Source organism: Wasmannia auropunctata, unplaced genomic scaffold, assembly GCF_000956235.1.
Source record: "Wasmannia auropunctata unplaced genomic scaffold, wasmannia.A_1.0 LD335244.1, whole genome shotgun sequence".
In the NCBI taxonomy this organism is placed as follows: domain Eukaryota; kingdom Metazoa; phylum Arthropoda; class Insecta; order Hymenoptera; family Formicidae; genus Wasmannia; species Wasmannia auropunctata.
Window position 1 is genome coordinate 634,660 of NW_012027646.1, and position 24,765 is coordinate 659,424.

The 24,765-nt window shown below is 37.9% G+C and overlaps 1 protein-coding gene across 1 annotated transcript in view; it reads left to right on the forward strand.

The window, feature by feature from the left end:
* The window catches only part of LOC105457401 (neuroligin-4, Y-linked-like), a 189,118-nt gene that overhangs the window by 62,212 nt on the left and 102,141 nt on the right, over positions 1-24,765 (forward strand). The window lies entirely within an intron of this gene.

Consider the following 24,765-nt stretch of genomic DNA (forward strand, 5'->3'; position numbering starts at 1 on the left):
TAAATACGTCCACCAGCGGTAACGATTGCTTGCAATCTCGCAAATGAATGCGGCGCAAAAAACGCAATTCGCCGAAGAGGGAAAACGGCAAGGGAACGAATATTTATTTGTTATTTAACCGGCGCTGGAAATACGTTGATTAATATCGCGCTATTAAATTATTACTTCGACGATAGTCGATACGCAATATCGCGGGTCAATGAATATAAAATCGCTTTGCAAGAATAATTAGCAAGATTACGTCACCAACGGCGTTTTTGCAACTGCATTGTTTTGCGATGATATGTGACGACAAGCTTTTGCCTTATCAAAAAATAATCCATTAATTTCAGCTTCTATATGGCGTTCATTAGGTCACAGCGTTTCTCGTTTACAATAGAACTTGTCAACCCTCCAGTGGATGGTATCGTGTTTGGGTCTTTTATGAAAAAAAAAATCGAGTTCTTTACATTGAAATTGAGATATGTTTTTCAACTCTTTTTCAGTGCAAACAATGTGCCATTATTTTATATCGTAAGAATAATTCAGAGCGTATAAGTAATATCGAATATCGAGAAATATCGTACCTTAGTAAATGGAGACATTAATGGACTGTTCAGATTTTACATTTCAAATTCCGGGATTTATCCATTTATCGTACGATTTAATGTTCTTTGTAGAGCTTTCGATTTCTCACAAGAAGGGAAACGTTTAAGTTTTTTAATACATATTGGAGTTCGATTTCATCGGCCATTCTTTGTGATCAAATACTTGGTTGACTTAGCAGAGTTTTCGAGGACATGTCTGCCACTCGCCTCCGAATGTAATTGGATAGATCCATCGACGAAGTTCGTGTAACAACGTGTCGAGGAACACTCGAGTCGCCGCGCCGTTCTCGAGTGTCGACCGTGCTGCGATCCGTGCGGAAAGTATCGGATTTCAATTATGATAAGTGTGCGGTTAGGATGTTCGCCGGTATCATATGGAACCAGCGAAGGTTCGCTTCCAACCAACTATATTCGAACAGAGACTATAATACGAATCCTTATCGATAGCAATTAAATGCAATTTTATACCTTTTATTCATTTGTCGAAGAGTCAGTAATTCTTTCTCAAGCTTTCTATGATAACTTTTCCTCGAAATAAGATAAAATTTATATAGATTTTAATATAGAAATTTAATTAATTGTTTAATTAACGTGATAGTATTGAACGTTACATATTTCAATTCTAATTCTAATAAAGTAAATAAACGTATATATAATGAAAAGACTTCTCTGCTCCCTCGTTCTTTTATTCATTTGTAAAATATAATTAAAATATACATATTTATATTGAATATCTGAAATTTTGGCCATACGAATATTTTACGTAAGAAAATTCTTAATTTATGTAAAATGTGATTTTTTTATCTAGAGTGTAATATCTCAATGATAAAATTTTTATTATATTTTACAAATAAATGAACTAAAATCCTTTTAGTTTATAGTTTATGTATCTAGATTACTACAGGTTTCAGCTCCAAAACATAATTAAACTTGTGCGTGTTGTTGGTTGTTATTACATCACGTTTATCATATCATATTTCTTCATGAAACTAATAATTCTAACAAGCAAGAGTTAAGTTGACATAATAGCAGTTTCTACGCAAGCTTTTTTCACAATTTAGGGACCGAAAGACTGTCCGGCTGCCAAGATCCTCGAGAAACAGGAACCGGCCGAGCGAGCGAATTCCGCGGCCGGCTAGATGCATTATTCTTCTTGCTCGAAATGGCGTTCGCGCTCTGTTTGGGATTCCATTCCGTGCAATTTGGACGGGCGCGGTAGCGTAGAAACTTAATAACGCCCGACAACGACGCCAAAGTGCTGGGAAAGAGACGACGACGCGGGGCGAGGATGGTAAATGCGGCGAAGAGAACGACGAGGGTCGACCCGGCCGCTGAAGCTTAGTATGAAAAATGTCTAGATGATCCTCGCGAACGGAGAAAAATTATATCTCGAGTTGTTCGTCGCCGTCGGCGTCGCCGGCATCGCCATCGTCGTCTTGCTTCGTAGATGAGAACGAAAAATAGATTGTATTACGGGACGACGAGCCCTTTCTCGCGAGCGGGCTTCGGATGGCAGAAAAAGTGCCAGGGTTCTGCTTGAGAAAAATACTCTCGTTTGAGAGTCTTCTGCTGAAGACTTTTCTCTATTTTTAGCTTAGACGTCGCAACGTTTTTTCTTAACACTTCGGTATTTTTATCTTGGGCATTGTAATATTCTTACTTGATCTGCTTTTTTTTACTTTTAGTTTGAACGTAATATTACACTTTTTTCTTTCTTGACACTTTCTACTTTTAAATCTATAATATGCTCTTCGTGCTATTTATAGGATATTTCTGTTTATAATAAATTTAGACGCTTTAATTTTCAAGATTCGAAATATTTATTTGTTTCTTCTAATTTAGTATATTTCTTCTTCCTTTAAAAATTTACATTTCTGTGTCCAAAGGCAAATGGATGTCTCGAATAGACTTCTTTGAATGATTTTCACGCCTGCCGTGACGCTAATTACATCGGACGTCAACTTTGCAATGCCGCGGTAAAGTGACGGCCGGTAAAATATTCGAAGTGTATCAAATTACAGAGTAAGTTTTCTTAACGAATCGATCCGGCCGCGCCATTTTATTTCCATAATAAAGAATATTCCGACTCTCTGATGATTCTGCGCAAAAGATCGTTGCAAATGCATTCCGCGGAGCACACTGACGTAAAACTTTTTAGAGACGGTTACTTTATATTTAAATTTTGAGTGTCTAAAACAACCGCAGGGTGTGGAAAACAAATTATTATGTACTGGCTAAACGACGCTACTTCGCAACGAATTGAAAAGTAATTTTGCCCCAAGCAAAGATTTTAAAGACATATACGTTCAATCTTTCTCTCGTTAAATCTATTAACATAAGAATTAATGCATAATTAAATTATCATCAATTCCTATCCAATCCACAATTTTAAACGAAAATCAACTGAGATCAAATTACATTCCGGAATGCCGGCATAATATTCGCATTAACGATAGCGCGGAGCCACACAGAATGAGAAATATCACGGAACATATGCAAATCAAGGAAGGATAGTTCGTTATGAAAAGGCGTTAGAAAATATGCATGAAAATCCGGATAAAAATTCGCCCTCCAATATTATGCGTCGCTTTCGGCAGCGATTCGGATCTGCGATGACCGTCTGTCGAGGATCGCTTATTGCGAAATTATACGGCGATCTCAGTGTCGAGATAACAAAACTATAATTTTACTATCGTAGGTACTATATATACATATATACTATCTTCGCAGCTGTAGTAATACCGTTCAGCAATACGTCGCGTATTTCTAGGCACAGAGTTCGTATATAAATTGAGTTGAAAAGAGTGGAAAAATTGCATTCTTTCTTTCAAAGAAGTTTGTTATTAAACATATATTTACTTTACATTTAATTAACCTTTTAGTTTTATTTTAAATTATCTGTAATTTTTTTTATGAAGTGATGCACTGTATATTTCTATTTTGGACCGCTCTAATTCTCTGATTTTCTAAAGTTAAGGTCTTGGTTTTCTAAATCCATGCTGAACCATCCCTTTTTTCATTACCGTGACAGAGATCACCCTGATTCGAAGAAAAATCCTAGTTCGAAGTTCTAGTTGTTTCTGGAACGGGCAGAAAGTTTCAGTACGAACAAAAGATTACTAAGAAAGGGTTGGTTCTGACAATGCCGCGACTACCGAGCGAAAAGCCGAACCTGTGAAAGAGATATCAAATACGCCCGATTGGCTGTCACGCCCGATAAGACCATGCCACATTGAATTTGGATGGCTGTCGTCAACCTTTCGACTCGGCCATTTTAGCGAACGTTTTCGGGCTTTTTGAATTTCGTTATCGTTGTTATTCCGTTTCTATATGTTTCTTTATTTTCTATCTAGTACAAACATTGTCCCAAATGTTTGACTTGTAAATTTCACTACAAAAAAGAATGACTTGATCATTGATGTACTAGAAAAAAAAACCAAGGCTTGGAGAGACGGATTTTAAATAAACAATCACGCGCATAAGGATAAATTGATTGCTCGTATTAAAAATTTTAAATGTTAAGCGTCCAGAAACTAATCGTAAGAATTTTATTTGTTATTTAAAATGAAACGCGAGATTTTTGAATAAACCCTTCAATTATTTTTTTACGTACGATGACATGGCGTGACGTGGCGACGAGGCGTGTTATTGATGATAGATTGAAAATTCTCGATTGATGGCGCGGAGCAGCGGTTTCATTAAAAAGCGCGGGCGAAATCAGCGATCTAATAATGTCCGCCCCAATTTTGTCGCGGCATTGTTGCCGACGTCGTTTCCGCGAGTCGCGACGAGACGGCTCTTTCTACGATCGATCGACACGTTCGTCCCGACGATGGAACCGCGGCGCGGCGGCGACGCCGGCCGCGCATTGAAGCGCGCGTCACCATAGCGTCGATAACAAACGGCCCACCTGCGTGCGTGTGTGACCATAAGCGTTAACAGGCTCCTCATTCAAGCGCGAAAGATAATGTTTCATTGGCAACTAATGATAACCACGTTTTATGAAATAACTATTTACCGTTCGCGCTACGGTATCTAATGGGAGTTTTATGCACCGATGAGCGCTCGAAAACCGTTTACGCTATTTTTCTAGTTAAAATGCTGACGAGAACGCTCGGTAATCCAATTCGATCCATGCAAATTTACTCTGTAAATTTATGCTGTAATTAAACATGAGCTACAATAAGCAGGCCTAAAAAAAATAGAAAAAGAAAAAGCGAAGATAAATTACGAAAGAAGGATGCAATCAATGTATAACTTGATGTGTAATGTAATTTATTCTAGTTGCTAAAATAGGAAGGTTGTTAAATAATATGTAAACTATTATACTCTAGACAAATCTGTGATGGAAGAAAAATTAAAAAGAAAGAAGATTCTTAAAAAGAAATTATAATGTAATACTGTTGAAACATTAATGTCAAAGAATTTAACGAGCTTAATATATTGGATACTTTATCCTTTTAGTACCGAATCAATTAGATCGATTCCTTGGAGATTATTATTATCATCTTTTATATACTTGGCCATTTGATCTCTTGCAACTATAGAACTTTTTTTTATATTTAGCATCTTGTAGCTTATACTTCCTTCTCTTTGTAACATAAGAATAACAAGTTGGAGCAGCTTCCTTGTAATAAAGTAAAGTTATTTTTACTCTTCTAGAATAATAACAATTTCATTCTTAACATTCTTTTAACATGTAAATAAATTAGATAGTTTATTATTCGTAGGACGTGCCCAGGTCAAAAATTTAACTACAAAATCCAGGCGGACAGACTAGTAATCGTTGACGATAACGAACGCATCGAGTATAATAAAAGCGATGCCACTACAATTTACACCCTGTCTCAACGACGCAGAGCGTTGAGGCAGGGCGTTCATAAGAAAATACGCCCGTGCGAAAATGCAGCTGAAATATACAGACGCTCTTCGTGGAAAAGTAAAGACGCGTTTATTTTACGCTACAACTACAGCCATGGTAAACAAATTTTCTTGACATTGGTAATTGCCGTCAATTTTTCGTGGCATACACGAATAATAAATACACTTGCCACTACTTATCGATGTTCTGCATCACTGACCCGCAGATCTTACGTTATGTTTACATTTACCCGATATATTTCGATGTTTTATCTTTATCCTTCTTATTTACTATTATATATTGTCATCTATGAGATAACAACGTATATCTTTTGCTTATTTTTTTTTTAAATTTCTTTGTTTAAATTTAGTTTCTTACATTCTAACACTCCACACTACAAATTCTGAAACTTTTTAATGTGCAGTTACATTAAAAGGATTAAAAAGTAAGGAAACAATTTTATATATGAGTTTACGGCTTTATTAATGAGAAATCTAATAATTTCATGATGTATTTATAATTGTTGTTGAGGGTGCCGATCTATGTAAACACCAAGTAATCGCCACGGATCCCTAACTAATGGCCGCCAAAGTTCGTCTTTGATTTGACTTAGCGACTGTCACGACGCAATTAAATGCTTGAGGTTCCGTTTCAGAGACGATAAATCGATACTTAACGGCTTGTCTATCTGCTTCCACTTCACCGCCGAATTAGTCGACGTGTTCTCCCAAAGGGGAAGACACGTGTATGTTCCGTACACGGTTTTCAATTACGGTTTTCGCAAGGCTGTCTTCTGCTCAACTCATGCGAATATCTTCTCAACTATCTTGTTCATTTAGGTCTTTATAGAAAGAGAAATCAAATAAAATTAAAATCGAATAAAATTAAACTGCACCAAGTGAAAACTAAAAATTGTATAATTCATAGAGTAGACATTTAAGACTTTAGAAAACGAAATATTTGGATAAATCCTTTAATTTAGATTATTTAGCTGAGTAATATAACGTTGCGCATTTATTCGAAAATCCGTTGATTAGAAATTGTTATTTGAAGTATCTAGATTTCTTTCTGTAGATATCATATCTAATTTATATGAAAAAAGAGAAAATAAAACTTGACTCATTCATCAATATTTAGTATTTACTGTTAATTCAATTTATATCTTTGATAAACTTATAATTAATATAATCAAAATTTCGAGTTAGAAACTATTAGATTGCAAAGTAGAACATTAAAACCGAGTTTGTTAAAATTATAGGATTAGGTGCAACCAACAATCAGTTGTTATAAATTGCACAAGCAATCGATATTTGAATAGTTTGTTAACGACAGTTTCAGCACAATTTCTGTTTGCAGCGTCACAAAAAATCGAGTCCCAAAAATTGGAGACCGACTGCACGCTCTATTAATCCCGGTTGTCAGTTAAGGTGGTCAATGTAGTGATGGCAATTTAATGACTTGAAACTGTCACTCGACGATCACGAATGGCTTCGCGATTTCATTCGACGTGATTTCGTTGTGTTTCATTTCGGGTTGTAATTCCGCCGCCATTGTGATATATGTACGATGCGTAAATCGTCGGGGCCAGACAACACGGTATTGTAACTGACAACAGGATCTCATAAACGTCAACGTAATGCAAGGTGTAATTGTTGGCATAAAACAATTTCAACTTTCGTGACGATGGCGTCGAGTGACTATATGAGTAATGTGAAAATAAGCGGTCGATATTAAACATTTAAACTTCTACTATTGAAAGAACTAGACCACAAATGATGCAAAACACTCTTCGCTCTCTCGATCGCTTGAATTCACAGACCGTACATGTTGAAATGTCATCATAATTCGTATGAGGTTTCTTTTAAGTCTCAATTTTTTACTTCTTCTCATATATTCCTTAACCTTTTTTCATATGCGAAACCTCCTCGATGAAACTCGAAGAACTTCCGAATGCAAGTTGTTATATCCAATGTCATCGCATTGCATCCGCAGATCATGGCCGTGTGAGCGATGCGCCGGTAAGTTGGCGTTTAACAAGCTATCCGGCGACGGTTATCCAACGCGTAGTTGGTATCCACATGCTGCCTTCCGGTTAACGGGAGGCAGTTAAGCGTAATATATCTTTGGTAATTATAGCCGGCGGAGAGGGATATTAGCGCGCGCGCATTGGGAGTAACGCGAGAGGGCGTACAGCGTGACGTAAGGTGTAACCGTGTAACCGTAACTGTAACCACCACTTATCTCCGGCCAGTCGGCGTAATTGGAAACAGGATAGCTGGCCGGTCGCCCTGTGAAACGCGTTAGACCGCGATTTGCGGTGTATACGATTATACTCTTACATCTCATCCAGTTTTAAAGCATCGAGATAGTAAATTGTTTTCAAATGAAATATTTCGTATTCGCTATGTGTGATGGAGATATTCAATATACTTGTACGTGGACATTTGTATAGTACTAAAAAAAACTGTGATATTTATCGCAGATACCGACTTAAAGTTTGCACATTCTCACGTTTTCAATGAATTCTGATGTTAACATCATAAAGAACATTTCAGTAAGTAGAATGGTCCTAAAGTGCAAGAGTTGATTGCCGTACAATAATAAGAGTAAAAATATCGCGCGCGCCGCAACGCGTACCGGCTATTATTTTTAGATTGACATATGTATATGTTGGCGAAATATATGGACGGAACTAGTGTTTGCATGTATATGTACGCAGCTACGTTGCCCAAATATTTGCACAAAATTTTCTCGTCGTAATTCACGACCGCCAATATTTTGTCTCCATTCCATTTTCGTCGCAGGGGTCGTACCTAGAAAAATATAAACTTGACCCACGCGTTTCGAAAGGTCGACGACGAGCGAGAATGCAATTAACTTTAGCCCTTTACTGCTACATGAGCGACTGTAATAATCCGCAAGTTATAACACTTCTCGAGAACGATCGCCTCTAATCGTGATTTCATGAAATCGATATTCTTCTTAATTCAGTCATCTACCGCCGCTAATACTGTACTTTCAAAAGGATAGGGAAAAGATAAATACCTGCACAAGTTGATGTCTTTTAATTAAAAAATTGCTTAGGGCTCTCTGTATTCCCAATTGAATACCTAATACATTAACTTCAAACGGTGGGCTCCTTCACCGAAACCTTTCTTCCGGAATGGTACACCTACATCAAAGTGCGTTATCGAAGGGTGGCAGAAAGGGCGCGAGAGAAGGGCCGCGTTACACAGCTCAGATGCAAATAAGTCGTTGTCGTTATAACGGCCGCGGCGCGGCGGGTAGGTCGCGGCAGGAGGCGTGGGCTACAAACTTCAGTTAACCATAACTGCTAACCATATCTACTAATTAACATGCGCAAAGTTTCTGGTAACACAAATAAGCAACGACAGAGAGTTACGTAACGAGGGCTTTACTATCCTGTCAGAGGTGCTTTCCGCCGCGCTATGTCTGTCTGCGGGGGTTCGCTTTTCCCTGTTCTATCGGGTATCTAGACCGCCCGTAACCCTCAACGCGTTCAGCTCTTATCCTTGCACGCGTTACGTTATTTATTAACACGATTCCATGTCGCTTGAGATCGCTTTGAATGTTATTTGCCATGCAAAAAGCCATGCAGTGCGCAAAAGGAAACTATTTCAGAAATAATGAGTTTATATCGAGAAAAAGACACGGTAGATCTAGATAAAAAAGGTTTAGAAAAATTGAACGATATATTTATTGAAAATGTTATTATATTATTAAATGTAAAAAGAGTATGTTACATTTCGTTGATTTAAGTGATTTATTTCAACTGGATTTTAGTTGGGATTGCAGACTTAGTAGAGGAGAGCTAAATGTAAAGGATGGCTGTATTTTACACTGTCGTCAACGCGTTAGGGCGAGGGTGGAAGCTATCTCTATTGCCTTCGACGGTGGCTGACCGTCGCTTAGTCGCTCGGTGCCTGCGGAAAAGAGAGAGAAAGTATTGTCCGGTTTTACTTTACTTTTAGAAAGATCTCCCCGAGCTACCACCGCTTAAGATCCCTAGCGAAGAAGAATTGTGATGGGAGAAAATAGCGGCGCGACGAGCTTAAAGGGCGAACAGCTGATGAATTTTTTTTACACGGAGAGGCACTCACTCTGGCATGCAGTTTTTACACTTGGGATTTCAGGGCGCGTTGAGTGCATCTCCGTCGAATGCCAATGCGTGCGCCTCAACAGCAGTTAGGGGTGCTACAAGTCATACATCGTGGATACATGCGGCCGCCTCTCGAGTCGATATGTCGATCCAAGTCAATTCCACGAAATGACGATGCAGCTGCTTCCCAGTATTCGGCTGTCAGGTGCAAGCACCGAGCGACGCATACACGTGTACGTCGCGTGTAGCTACGTGTGTCGCTCGCATTGATTTCGTGCCACCTCCGGCAGTATTTGCCTGACGCTGGATATTCGGGATATCTCTTAACGCGAGATTCTCGCAACGCGTGAAATGTATATATTGTATATATTTTGTATATACTGTACATTTTTTGTGTGTGTGTAAAATGTAAATAGCATGTGCATTCTTCAAACAATTCTGTCGATTGTTGAAAAACCGATACTTTCCCTTTAACTTTTTATCTGTATCTGTAAAAGTTACTAGTTAACGGGGTCTAAAGTTGTTTTTAAATGTAGGTTAAAACAGAGAGAGTCAAACAAAGAGAGAGAGATAGAGAGAGAGATTCGAAATTTCTCATGGAGTCAAAAGTTGATAGACTTCTTTCGCAGAAAAATTCATAGACCAAAGGACATGATTTCAAGATCACCCTATGCTTCAATATTATCGAATCTCCAAGTTTCGTATCTTTGGAGCGCCGAAAATTCCGAGCTGCCGGAAATTCCTACGGAGATACCAAGCGAAAATTTCCGCTCTTCGCGCGCTTAACGACCGGTTTTACGGCCGTTATATTTCTCTAATACTCTAAGACCTTACTTTCACCCCTAAGAAGATCGTTAAAATCACATTGTCCCCGTTGTACACGTCGTCATTAAAATATGTCAGCTTCATATTGTTCTTTTTCATTATTATATAAAATAAATTGTTATTCAAATCTTTGAAATCCATTTTCAAATCCCAATGCTACGTATTCTCAAGTGTAACGTCATCATGAAAGCAAATTCTAACCGAGCGCTTGCATATATATATATATATATATGATCAGATATCGCTGGTACTCCCGAGGCAGATTAAAAATTCGAGTGCCGCTCATGATTGTTAACTTTTGTTGAATTTGTGCCTCTTTTGTGAAAGAATAAAAAACATGAATTGTACCGAAACACATGCGCCTCTATTTCATTCTTAATTTTGCAATTTTTAATATACAGACTATAAACAATTTCCAGAATAATAATGGAATACTTTTAAATCCTCGTAGCTCTTTCCCACGGACGTCGGAAGTCTCTTGCCGCCCCTCTATAGGGCTTCTGGAATCTTGAAACACTGAAACTCCTGCGATATCCCGATATCGTTATACAATCGTTACGTCGTTCGTGGAACTTTACCCGCCGGCGGGAAATCATAAGTTGAAATTCCAAAAGGAATCCTTAATATTCCATTTCCGCGTACCTCGCGGCGCGGAATACAGAGCGAAAAGGCGAGACTTCGTTTCCTCCGTATTATCTCGGAATATCGATATTTGCGCTCGTTTTCTTCTACGAATCTTGGAAGTAACGTTGTCGTGAAGGAATACATATATTAAGACCGGAGAATTCCAGTTACATGCGATATTCGAAAATTATGCACATTATGCATAATCAGAGTATTGCAATTCAGTTAGTATCAACTGTTATTATGTTAAAGACTGTAATATATTACTATTGTAATGTTTATAAGAGAGCTTAGATATATTTAAAAAAAGATAATACAACTTTTTGTTTTTGAAGACTTTGCTTATGTATAGGCAATATTTTTTCACACACTATCAGTTTCGTTATGAATATATATGTATCCATTGAAAAAAAATCTACGCCGGCGGTCACGTGACGCTTATACCGATGCAGACTGATGCACAGAATCCAGGTTGTTCCCGAAATGGCACAGTTTTACAGGATCCAATTCGTAATGGAGACGTAGCGCAGGTACGCCACTGGAATGAATTCGGAAAAAAGCAGCAGCGAGAAAAGAGCTACGATGGAGTCCGACGTAATCCCTGCTCGCCGATACTGACTATCGCCGTAAATCACATATCACCACTGATTGGTCTTAATTTCCTTCGACTACGTGCTGCGAAATTCAAACACGCGCGACTAAAGCACAAAATACACGACGACAGATCGAAAGGGGCAGTTTTTCGCACCGTCGCGCGTCGTGCTACGTATCGTTCGAAAATGTTAGACATGTTAAATCAGCGGAAGCTTAGAAACTCATCAATATTGTTCACCAACTTCTTGGCATGAGTCCCGAAGCGTGTTTAATCATCGTGTATTCCTTTATCACGCAAACTATCCAGAAATTTGAACTATTAATATAATATACCATATCTGCTATAACGTACACTTTTTTAAATTTTTATTCGTAATATTTATTTTGCAACATAAAAAATACATATATGTGTATGTGATTTAAAATTTTTTCATCGTTTAAAAATTAATAAAAATATATATTTCCATCTACCAAAAGTTATACGTATTTAAATATTAAACTTTAGTTGCAAGATTAGTGATATCGATAAATTTCTGTATTCTTTTGGATTAAATACTACTCCATCATCGCGATTTGCAAATTTTGCTGCTTACGTCATATCCGAAATAGAAATTTATAGTCGCAACAATGGCGTGTTGGTAAAAAAAAAAACTTTCTCGGTGATTCTCCTCTTTCTTTCAGCCTCTATAGTTCTTTCTTAGAGACGTGTCGGCACGGATAGGACTGACATTAGTGAAAAGCCCTGGAGGTGCTTTCGTCACCCTACTTACTATGACGGAGGGTCAGGAGTACCCTTGTTCAGACATGACGTCACTCAACAAACCAACCAATCCCTGGCGTTTTTTTTTGTTTCGCTAGCCCTACGGAAACGAGAGAAATCCGGAAGTACCATAAAGAGCTTACGCATAAATTCACGCCTCGATCAAATCTCGAACAGGTGCCACTGCCGCGTGATAAATTGTTCTCTTCGGATTTGTTACGATGGCATAAAAGGTCGAGAAAAACTACGTTCTCGAGGGAGACTATAAAAGCCTGTCATTTCTGTCCAAAATATGTATGAGTGTAAAGAAATATTATCATAGAAAAAAAATATCGTAACAAAAACAGTGACATCTACCGTTGAAATCAATGCATGAATGCAACAATTTCATGGTGGAATTTTAGACAAAACATTAAAGAAGATATATTCAAACTTGAGAATTAAAAAAAAACAAAAAATATTTGAAAATTATTGAGGTCAATTTAATATCAAATGATTTTGATAATTATTACTGTTTAAACAACTTGCACTATTATTGCGATTATAAATTAAAAAAGAAGAATTTGTAATAAATATAAGTAAAATATAATTACAAGAATGCTATCCAAAATTATTCAAGAGACATGAAGTAACATGAAACATGTTAAAAATAGCAGTTTCTGACAACTTGCGAAATTGCATAAATAGGTGTCACTTCGTTAAATCACGCGTGTTAGGAAGGTTTCATTCAGCGTCGCGACAGGAGACGTTTGGAATCCTTGCCATTGTTTTCTGCTAGCTCGTAGGATAATAAAAAGTCGACGGTAGGAGAAAAAGCGGACGCAGAATCGGACGTTCCGGACCCGTCGAAGGGAAAACCTACGTTTGGTTTGGCGGAAATCCTGAATCCCCTTGCTTCCTGCCAGGCAAGAGGATACAAAGAAACGACAGCAGAACGTGCAAGGAGCGCGGAGGAGAGACTGACACGCAGAATCTCCAATGCTAGTCGGACGGAGGTAATTTTCTACGGCAGCGCAAGCCATACCTTTCTTCCTCTTCAAGATTCTGTCTATCGACAAAGAAGGAAGACGAGCGTTAAATCCTTGAAGTGGTATGAGGAAGTAAGGTTTTACAACGTTAAAGTATCGCGAGAGATGCATGGATCTAAAAATCTTGAATACAAGGATACGACGGTAACCCAGAGCGCGATGCAGATAAAATAAAATAAGATAAAGAGATCTGTAAGAGAGGATCGTATACAGCGTCTCTGAGAATATAAAAATCTGAGAGCAAAAAGATGTAGATTTCAACAGATAAAAATCGGGAAAAAGTAGGAACTGTGTATAACAGACGAATCCAGGAATTAGAAGATATCTTTTGAAACAGAAGAACTCCCGCGTATCCCAGGATTTGACAGATCTGTCGCTAGAGCAGCTTTCAGAGTGCCCTCTTCCTTTCGTCCTTTATCTCTTTCTTTTTCGCTTTCTTCTCATTCTAACCCGGATCGTTCTTTTCTAACCAAGGTGAATGTGCTATATGCTATAGCGGAGTGCTGTTTCGCGCCACTGAATTCTACTCGTTTGTGTTGCGTACTTTCCCGTCTGCTGTACGTGTGTATATATACGTGTACGATAAGGGGGAGGACTGGATCGAGATAATGGTGTATAATAGTCCTGCGAGGAAGACTGAGGAACGTGCACTTCCGAGCGGATTTCTGTTTCCTCTTCCTTTCCCTCTTTTTCCCTCCCTTTTTCTCTATTTTTCCTCGTACTTTCATTGTATATGAAGTAAATAAGAATATGTGGGTTATCCCTAGTAGCATCTCTGCGTCTCCATGTCCGTCCAAGGGAAATTGATTTCCGACAAAGTTGATCGTGTCGAAAATATCCGCCGCGAGTGAAACGCGCGAGGCGACTCTATTTCGACTGTTTTCAAGTCCCAATGATGATAATTTTTCGGAAAATGTTCCTACTCTATCGAACTAGGATTACTAATGCTTTCATAAACATCGACGGTCCATGAGATATAATAGGATTCCGAATTAAATTTCGGATTATTGCTTTTCCGATATTACGCGCGCGTATCAGAATACGATAAATGAAATATAAAATGGATGAACGTTCCTGTAAACGTTTTTCGTAATCTAGTACGGTTAAGCGATAATTACAGAAACACAGGACTTATCTAAAAATAGGAAAAGAGCAAAGAGAAATACGGAAAAATATGAATCTGAAGGAAAAAGACACACACAAAAAATTGTACGAAACAAATCACTTAAAAAATTGGAGAGCTTTCTATATATACCAAAGCTTCAATTAATTCTACGATAAATACCGCAGTGTGACTATACGAAGGCTGATACGAATATACACCGCGGCAATCTCTCATGGATATATGTCAAATGTAAATTCGACTTTTCGTATTCCGCGGATTCGGTGCGACCTGCTTAGGAATTCGCATTTAGATATGGAAGAATGAAAGAAAGCTATTCGGAAGATTTATATGCGGTTCGTCCTTTTTTTTCAATCGTAAATTTTTCAATTTTCGACCGAAAAAATATGACCGATGAGTGGCGTCGAGTGACGAGAAGTTCTCCATAATCACATTTCGGCATTAGGGAAAGGAATGGAGAGAGGTGAAATTAATATCACATGAGTGTTTTAAAAATGGACTCACATCTAATAGCGTGTTTCTACTCCGTGTTTTCAAAATCAAAAACTCTCTGCATAATGGATACCTCTGCATTCAGCATACTTTCCACATTGCGTCCTGTATTAAAAGTCGAAAGGGAAGAAAACACGGCTTTGTCCTTTGCGCTAAGCTTGTGAACTAAAATGCGGTCGCGTATACCTGCACGATATACAGCACGTACAGGTGCACTCGCGTATAAAAGACAAGTACAAAGAAAAGAGAAAGAAAGGGATGGTGGGTGGGAGGGGGTGGGCAGCTGCGAACGATTTATTAAGCGAGATCCAAACCGGCTTAACCATTCGTTCTCTCGCGTTGTCTATTTTTCAATCCGAATTGAGTTTGGCAGAATGAAACTTGCCGCTAGGACAATTCGCGGACTGACAAAGTGAATTTTTGCATGTCGTTTTGAGTTCATTGATGTCTGCCATGATCGTATACCATTTCCAATGGGGTTTGTTTCATAGGCAACAGTCAAATTCAACGTGACGTTTTGGAGAATATCCTCAATATTATTCTGTGATAAATAAATCGACATCGACTGCCTCTGCAGTCCGGCTTAGAACTGCCACAGTCTGTTAAATATAGAATGATCCAATTGAATTTAATGATTTTCGCGGTGGTAAATACAAAATGTTTACCGTTTGAGTTCTCCGATTAAATTGAATTAAATTGACAGAGTTTATCATGCTCTAATGAATAAGGCATAATTATATAAAATGTATGAGGGCAGATTTGCAAATTGATAATAAATTAATTAATAAATTCTGTATGTGAGAAAATATATAATTGTATATATACTTAAAAGCTGAAAGCCGATGATGAAAATCTGACAGGTGCAAATAAAGTATTTGCACCTGTCTTTTTTTTTATTTATAGTAACCCGGAAAATATAGAAAACAGGGTATGGAATTCACGGTTGCCACTTTTCTGGTTTTCGCCCGGAGACTCCGACTCATTCCAACGAATCTCCGGCTCTCCGGCACACGAAAAAATCTCCGGGCGAGCGCTTTAAATTTTGAATAATCTTTTTTTGGGACGTTGATTTTTATTTTGATGATCTTTCTTCGGCTCAATGAAGAATTTTCTGGCGCAGAAGAGTCAATTTCGATGATCTTTTTTAAGAGAACGTCTTTTTTGGGAAAGAATTTTCAATAGCGTGGTCAAAATTGACGACCTTCCGGCACAATACTCTTTACAAGGTAACCGTGGTATGGTGGTAACCGTGGTATGAATATGTAAACCAATTTTAAAAAATGCTAAATATTTAAACATTATTGCAATTTAAAATGTGACAATGTTCCTACAGTATCGAGGTAACAAGCAATTTTAGATGACACGCAGTATAATACTTTGTCAGAGGACGTATTTCAAAATTCAAATAAGGAACGACGAAATGGTATAAAAAAAGAGTCGAAGAAACTACCCGCAGAATATCGAGGAAGGTTTCCGAAAATATACTCGCTCGCGTATATACGACATGGCCGTACGTATGTAAAGTATAGTGCTCCACAAGGTACAATGCTTCACCAACTATAGCGAAGCGTCGACGCATTCACCGTAAAGGTTTTTATCGTCGGCACCATGTTCACGCGAAGCGAGAGGTGGAAAATCATAGGCGAGAATCGTATGCCGTTAATGGAATCTACGAGCAACTTTGATCGTCGTCGATTCATTCCGATTTCCGGCCTCGCGTCGGCGAAAACAGGAGAATTGAATACGTTAATAATTCATAAATCACATAGAGGCGTTGATTTCAGAAGCGAACGTCATTGCGAATTTCATGAAGAGCATCTACGCCGTGAATCGACGATCGATAAGAAAACGCTCCTGTGTCTCGTCGGGACCGCATTTGTTAAAAAGGTGCAAAAAAAGAGAGAAGAAAGAATCAGCAGAAAGGAAATACCACGTTCCACTTTTATGACACTCTCCCGCGGCACTGCAGACCGTTTTAACTTGCCGACAAATTCGGTGAGAGAAATGAAAAAGTCATCATAGAATAATGCCTACCAACTCAAATGCCTACTTGCAAATCCTTCCGTTTTTTACCTCCCGTTTTTTATTATCGTTCTTTACTATTGACGTAAAATATTCCGACGTTTTTAGTTGACATGGTAATCGCATTGTCTGTCTCGCTTTACGATATAGCTATTCCAACTTTTAACAATCATAAAATTTTTAAGAATAATGCCATAAACATAATTAATTTGCAATTAAAATGTTTAATGCAAACATTCTTTCATATTCTTCTAAATTTTTAAATTTCTAAATTTCTAAATTTCTAAATTTCTAAATTTATTATTGCATATTAGGCGATCAATCCTACAACTCCAACAACCTAAATACGAAAATGGTGTCACGGAAACTCATATTCAGATGGACCATTCAATTCTCTTTAAGGATTCTTGTTTTCTTTCCTGGTCATTAAGGGAACTGAACTGCCTTAAGAAGTGCGATTGTAACTTTTTTGGTTAAAGTATGTAAAAGTTCAGGTTACTCTTATCTCAGAACTTCGGATTAAAAACAAAATTGGAAGATGTTTTCAATTTGTCTGTAAGCATATTTTTATTCAAATCGTGGATATTTATTAACAACAATTTCACCGCGTCAATTTACTCTTTAAAATCATCAGAATTCGTCTCTTGTTTCAGACAGAAAATTGTTCAATGGATATAAACTTTATTATCCCGCAAGTGATGCAAAATGTCAGCTGTTGATTATCGAGATGCATTCTGCAGATTAAGTAAAAGTTCAGTCTAACCGTGATACGTTGAAATGAAGGTAAAAAGGACTGAAAGAAGCCATGCCGAGACACAGGAAAATTCGTATAATCCGGATAGCCAACTTCAACAAACCAGCGGAATTAAGAACTGAGGGAAAGGGGAGGAGAACGGACGGGGTAGAGCTTATCCGGTGTAGGTATGAGGAGGACACTAAAGAAAGCGCATAGTTGCATTCTCCATTGACTCGGATCTTTTAACCGCTTCTGTTAGCTGCCATTCTTTGCCTCCTGACGTTCACCTGCTTCTCCGCAAAAAAGAAATATCCAAGAGAATCTTGGGATACTCAAAAGTCTCTAAAAAACGCATTAGTTTTACTCCTCCGTTGTCCGTAAATACTCTGAAATTACAGATGTAGCTAATGACTCTTCCTCTTACTCTGTGTCTAAAGTTTAGTACATTTGCACGTCTGGAAAGGATGACTGAATCATAGTAGTCGAATTTGAATTGCAACAGTTTAAATTATAGTTTAAAAGAAAGAGTTTGTTTTATTGTTAAACTGTATAAATTTAATGTATTTAGGTATTTATTAATCACTTAAATTAAATTATGTACTTTAATATCCTAATCTTCTTTTATTATTTCTTACATATTCAAATCTTTGAGTACGGCTAGAAATCTAACATTTTATCTATCTATTTAGATTATGAGGAATACGTTTTTTTTTCGTAATCTTTGAATCTCTGGATTTTATTTTTTTAGCCTTTTATTTTAAGAATTTTTTAAGAGTACTTAATAAAGATGAATTCTTCGACAGCTTTGCTTTTTTAAATCCTTTTTCATCATGCTTTCTAACAAATCTTTTAAATTCAAATTATACAAATTATGTTATATTGTACGGACTTTTAGAAAATATTCTTTAGTTGTATAAATGGATTATAATACTTGTGAATAGAATACTTACTCGTCAACTCAGGGGTTTAAAACATTTTTAAAGAACCACGTTCGCAATTTCCACGAAAGAAAATATTTCGTCGACTGGCAAACCCTGCGTGCAGTTGCATCAAGGATATTATAACGGCGTCGCGAGATTATGACGGACAGTTACAAAGTCCGAACTTCTCAATTACCTAACTTTCGCGATGAAAACATGAAGCGAGGAGCAGAAAACTTTTTCTTCCTCCTTCCACCCTTATTTTATCTCTCTCTCTCTCTCTCTCTCTCTCACTTTCTCGCGCGCGCGCTAGTAGCTCGTAGTATCAAACTTCTCGTCAAATTCTATTCGCTGGATAGAAAGTCGAATGCATCTTGAATTGCCAATATATGAGAGATATCGATAAAGTGCCGAAAGAAATTTATAATAACTTTTTAAATGCTTTAAAGTAGAGATAAATTAAGGAATGTACGAGTGAAAGCGACATTCATTTATTTACTTGTTTTCAAAACCTTGACTTTCTAATTCCGTTTGTAGAAAGGGGCACAAAGTCAATTACATTTCTCTCTGAGTTAACTTGCCCTAATGCCTATGGAACTTGCCCTAACTATTGTTAATATCATTTAGATTCTTCTGTTAAACTATTAAGTGAGTTTCAGAAATTCCCCCCGGGAAGTCTATTCCATGATACGGCTGAGGTACACGTAGTTGGGCGAATTCTTTTGTTCCGTCGTGTCGTCGAGGTTTTCTTCCCCTTCTTCGAATCCGCTCGACCGTGCCAATCCCGACGTTAAACTGCAGATTTGTTGGATTCCACGTCGGCCGGGATCTACACCGCCAACGGTTCCCCGTTCACGTCGACGACTCGGTTTGATTTTTGGCCAATTTCCGGAATGGGGCTACTCCCTAGAGAGGAAAGAGATAGCCGCAGTTTGGCAAATAGCTTTTCCTCTTTTCCTTTCTCTATCTCCGCGCTGACCTCTCCTTCGCGTAGTCACTTTGTAGAGATGAGCTCCGCGAACTCTCATGCATTTATTCAATCATGATGCATTATTAGCTGCGACAAGCATAAGAATAAACATAATGCGGGCGTATTGTGCCGTATTATATCGCATAAATTTAAATTCAATTAATAACGCGGGTTTCTTTTTGCCCGGAAGGCATTCGAGAAGAGAGAGAGAGAGAGAGAGAGAGTTGAATACTTGTAGATATTTTCAACGTTACAATATCCGATAGGAAACGAGAAGTTTGTGCAAACTAAGAAACTTGAGGCAAACTTTAAGAATTCCAAGAATAAATAAACACTCTGAGATATCTTCTTATAAATAAAAACAAAATTTAGCTCGTGAGCTGAGGGATAGAAATAGAATAATAAACGTGAGATGGACACACTGGCGACACGTCGTGATAATGTGTGAGAGAGTTCAATTGAAAACACTGATAGTGTCATATAGAACACACGTTAAAACCCGAGACATCCAATTAGCTACCATCGTTGGACTGCGAACAATAGACACTAATTGACAACGGGCTACCGTCACTTCGTGCCATTATGCAGTTAATTACCGACCGTGATCACAGACGGCGATCATTTGCGAGTAATCGCTCGCTCGCTACCAGTCACGTGTCTGAACGTGGCACCTGTATTCGCTGATAAGACCCGATTCAACAGAACAATGATTATTCGCGATTGTCAGTCGGTATGTTATTTGTCAGTTAATGACAATGACAAATTTTAATATATGGATATTACGGGGAATTCCTATTCCTATTGTAAATGGAACATCTACTTGTTAGGCGTCGATAACGATGTATTATAGTAACTGTAGTCTACCCTTATGAACCTAAAGTCACAACGTCTGAACAATTTGTATACTTTCAAGTATCTACAGAAATAATTAATATTTATTGTATTATCCATATTCTTTGTATATTTAATTTATTAGTCTAATTGATCTTTATATTTATAGTAAAAATAGTGATTAATATAAAAAAAAATGTTTATACGTAAAGAAACTTTAGATACTCAATTTATAGTAGCGCTTATTAGTAAACTAGTTTAAATAGTTTAGATTATAATTATAAATAATTTAAACTAATTTAAAAACAATTTAACTCAAGCAATAAAATAATCAATTCTTCACTTGTAGTCTTCAATAAAATTCAAGGAAACTATTTAGCAGCATTCCATGCGTATAACAACCGCAGGTCGCAAATTCCTATGGGATACTCTCATTGGCTAATTTAATTTCACGAATTCCGGTGTTCTACCATACTCGGTAGTCGTAATCAAGAATTGTCGCAAATTGAGCTCGATCGAGCTATCGCTCGCCTTTGAACACTTTGCGGAAGTTGCGAGCGACCTATCGGTCGTCCTGTCAATTTTGGAAGGAAAACACACGACGCCAGGTTAGGCGTTCTAACGAGGAAACTCTGAGACGAACCGGACTCCGATATACGGGCGATCGATCGACGCTTCATCTTTGAAGTAGCTCCCTCGGAGTGCATTTACCAAGTTGCGTCTGATCGATGACCTTCCGTCAATCATAACTCAGTCCACGTCGAGGTTTCCGACATGTCACTATCTGGACAATTGGTTCCCTTTATCTTTGACGACGTATCTTTGAGTTGGCATGATAGATTTCGCAAAACGTATTATCGCCTCATGGAGATATGCATCTGGAATTATACACGTCCGATATAAAGTACTTCCTTTTATTACATTTATTGATAAAAGAATTAAAACTGTTTCACAGAGTGATGCATTGATAATATAGGCATATTGTTGGACAATACAGAAATAAATTCTAAATATTTTGCTAGAAGAATGATCTGTAATTGATTAACGGAACTCGCTAAAAATTGATGAAAAAATATTTATCCTATTTCCAATCGATATACAGCAAAATTCGTTTGTATCAAATATGGATACAATCAAAATTTAACTATAACGAAACTTAATTCTAAATTCTCAATAGAATACTGTGCGCGATAACTGGATGAAACGAAATTTCAGCGCAACAAACTTAATTTCAAGATCCAAATGGAGTCTGTTGTGCAACGAGATTTGGCAGCATACACATATTTCTCTGACACTTTATTGATTGATGAAATATCAACATTCGCAGCTATCTGCCCATCGACTCTTTTCCAAATAGCGAGTTTTATAAACCGGAACAAATCGAGCACGGGGAGCATATTTTTCCGCAAGAAGAACCTGCCCTCCCCTTCCCGGCTCGCGACTGTGGAAACGAAAAGCAAATATACATACAGTCGCGCGTGCATTCGCACTTCGATCGTACCGCGCGTAAAGACAGCGCAGCCCCGCGGATGCACGTCCGTAAGCTCGGGCTCACTGCATGCATGCATGATGAATAGTTTGCGCAGACTGCTACTGTCGGAAGTGACAGGACACAAAGTTATGACCGTTGCCGTCCTCCGAATTCCACAGTTCTATTCCACCGCTTTTTGCACCCGGTTCTCTCACGCGAACTTTCTCGGTCTCACACTTTCGTCCTCTACACTCCCTTGTCATCGTCTTCAATTGCACTTGCAGCTGCTGCTTATTGCAATATACAGGAAATTGCTTTGATATCTTATGGTTTCTTCCGTTTTTGCAGTAGCGTTTCATTTGTAATTGTCGCTCTTTCTCACTCTCTCATATTGCTATTTCAATTTTAATAAAATTAATCTATTTTTTGCTACTTAAAATAATGTAATTTTGTAAGAACATACTGCTCTTTAAAGCGTAATTATTTTAAGCAAAACTAATACGAATCTAATACGATATATAAAAAAAATGTTATCGCTTCCTCCGTCAGCAGTGACTATAAAGTATAGACTATGCTTACTTATATATTCCGACGACCGCGGTATCCACTATTTTTCGTCTAACGATAGGAAAAATCGATCGGCGGTACGTGCTTCCGGCAGGAAGCTTCAGATTTAAAAGTGTACCTAGCGGATCTTCCACGGCGCGTATCGCCCAAATCCACCCATAAAGATACCCATAAAGATCTAGGGGACCGCGTACCGATAAGGTGGCCTACGTATGGCACTGATTTATTGGCCAATATCGAATTCAGGAATAGGTGGAATGTATTTCGCTCGTCGGCTACGTACTACGTGCCCCTGACAAACATATAGGTGTATGACTCGATTCTTACTCGTGATATCATCAGCCAGCGAGGTGATGTTTGTTCCTCGGTGCAGCTTCTTGGGTCGTGTTTTATCGTCGCGGCAAGTCGACATTTCGGAGACGGCGCTTCGGAGAGATATTCACGACACTCGAGACATCGTTCTCCTACGTCAGTGACCTCGAATTGCAACTGGGATGCCGGTTTGTCAGTTGCGACTTCGAGGTATCCTCGTGTCATATTTTATGCAACGTTTGGTGCAGCTGGCATCTACTTTTGAAATTCAATCCTCTGATAATTTTAAAGGATGTGAGTATAAAAGTATTATTGCTGCTTTAGAAATAATTTGCAAAATTTGCTTCAATTATTTTATAAAAAATTATTAACTTAACTTACGTGTCACTTCTCAAATCTTTTTGGATCATGACTAATGTTTATACATATATATATATGGTGTAATTATACTATGCAAACAGTTACACTTTTATAAAAAATTTAACTTAAAGTTTAAAAATATTTGTTTAAACCATTTAGAACAAAGAATTATAAAATATTATCTCTTATTATTATTCTGCTTTTATATTTTGAAAGATATGATAATTGTCTTCTTATGTAATTGATTTAATAAGATAGTAATACACGCTTGAGTAAAATTAATCTTTTCTAAAAGCTCAGCGATACTTACATTAAGCTGTCTGCATTTCAAGATACGAAACTTTATTCTGAGTCTCTAATGTAACGGCTACAACTGCGAATCTTAGAGTTAGAAATTCAAAGCGCATTTCTCAACTCTTCATCTAGGAATTTTAGAATCCTGGAAACATCTGCCTCTGAGACCACTTTCCGAGAACGCCATTTCGTGTAAGAAGCGCTGCGTGAAAGTTTCCAATCGACGCGGCCGCCATAAACTCGCGTAACCCCCGAAAATCATCTCGAGATTTAAGCAAGTTTCCGGCGGTCGGAAATCACTTTCGGCGTTCTCCGAATTTCACCGAACTTCCTAAGCGGTTGTCGAGTTCGCGAACTACTTACGATCGGCCGACTCTTAAACCTCCGCTTAAACTTCGAGAACGGCCAATTCTCGGGGGGGCTTTTTGTGTCCCATGATAACAAAAAATTTCTAGAAAACCGCTCAGAAGCGCGTAAAATCACCTAGTTAACAATTGTCGACGACAATGTGAACCGAAAAATATATTCAATCAAAAGTTTAGGACATACTTATATATCTAAGAGATTGATTTCGATTTATTTAAATATTCAATATAAATCTCAAAGGTACCTATCACAGTATTGTAGAAATGGTAATCAAATTCAAGTATTTCAATGTAAAAACGTTAAGATTTATTTATATCTGTAACAATGTATGCTAATTTATAACTTTTCCTTTGTTATTCGTGAACGTATCACACGGATTACGTCGGCGATGTAAGACGTACCGGATCCAATACTTGTGCTACATTTAGCAAACCTTTCTCCGCTTTTCATGAGAGTTATGTTTCGTGAGTTATCATTCTCTTAGCCACAATCCCTCAGTCAGTTTGTTTTATGAACTGCAGCTATATTCCTCGAAGAACACTTGTTGCTAAGACTCGAGCAGAAAGGAGAAGAAGATTTTCTCATTTTCCCTCCGTTTCCTTTTCTTCTGCATGTAAAACCGTAATTTTATAACCAAATGCGAAACAGTAAGCAGATTACTCTTATGTATCTTCGAAAAGAAATGCCAATAGAAGCGATTCGTGCGATCGTAGGTAAAAATTACCGATAAACTCGTCCGATCGCAGACTCGCAGAAAGAAAAAGAAAAATTGTCGGTGTGGGGTGAAACAATAACTTTTTCTTTTTTTCGTCCAGATAAATAAACGTCGCGCAACAGCACTTCGGGGAGCAGTTTGTCTCGATGTCCTACGAAATTTATCCCGACTGGCTTCCAGCTGCTCT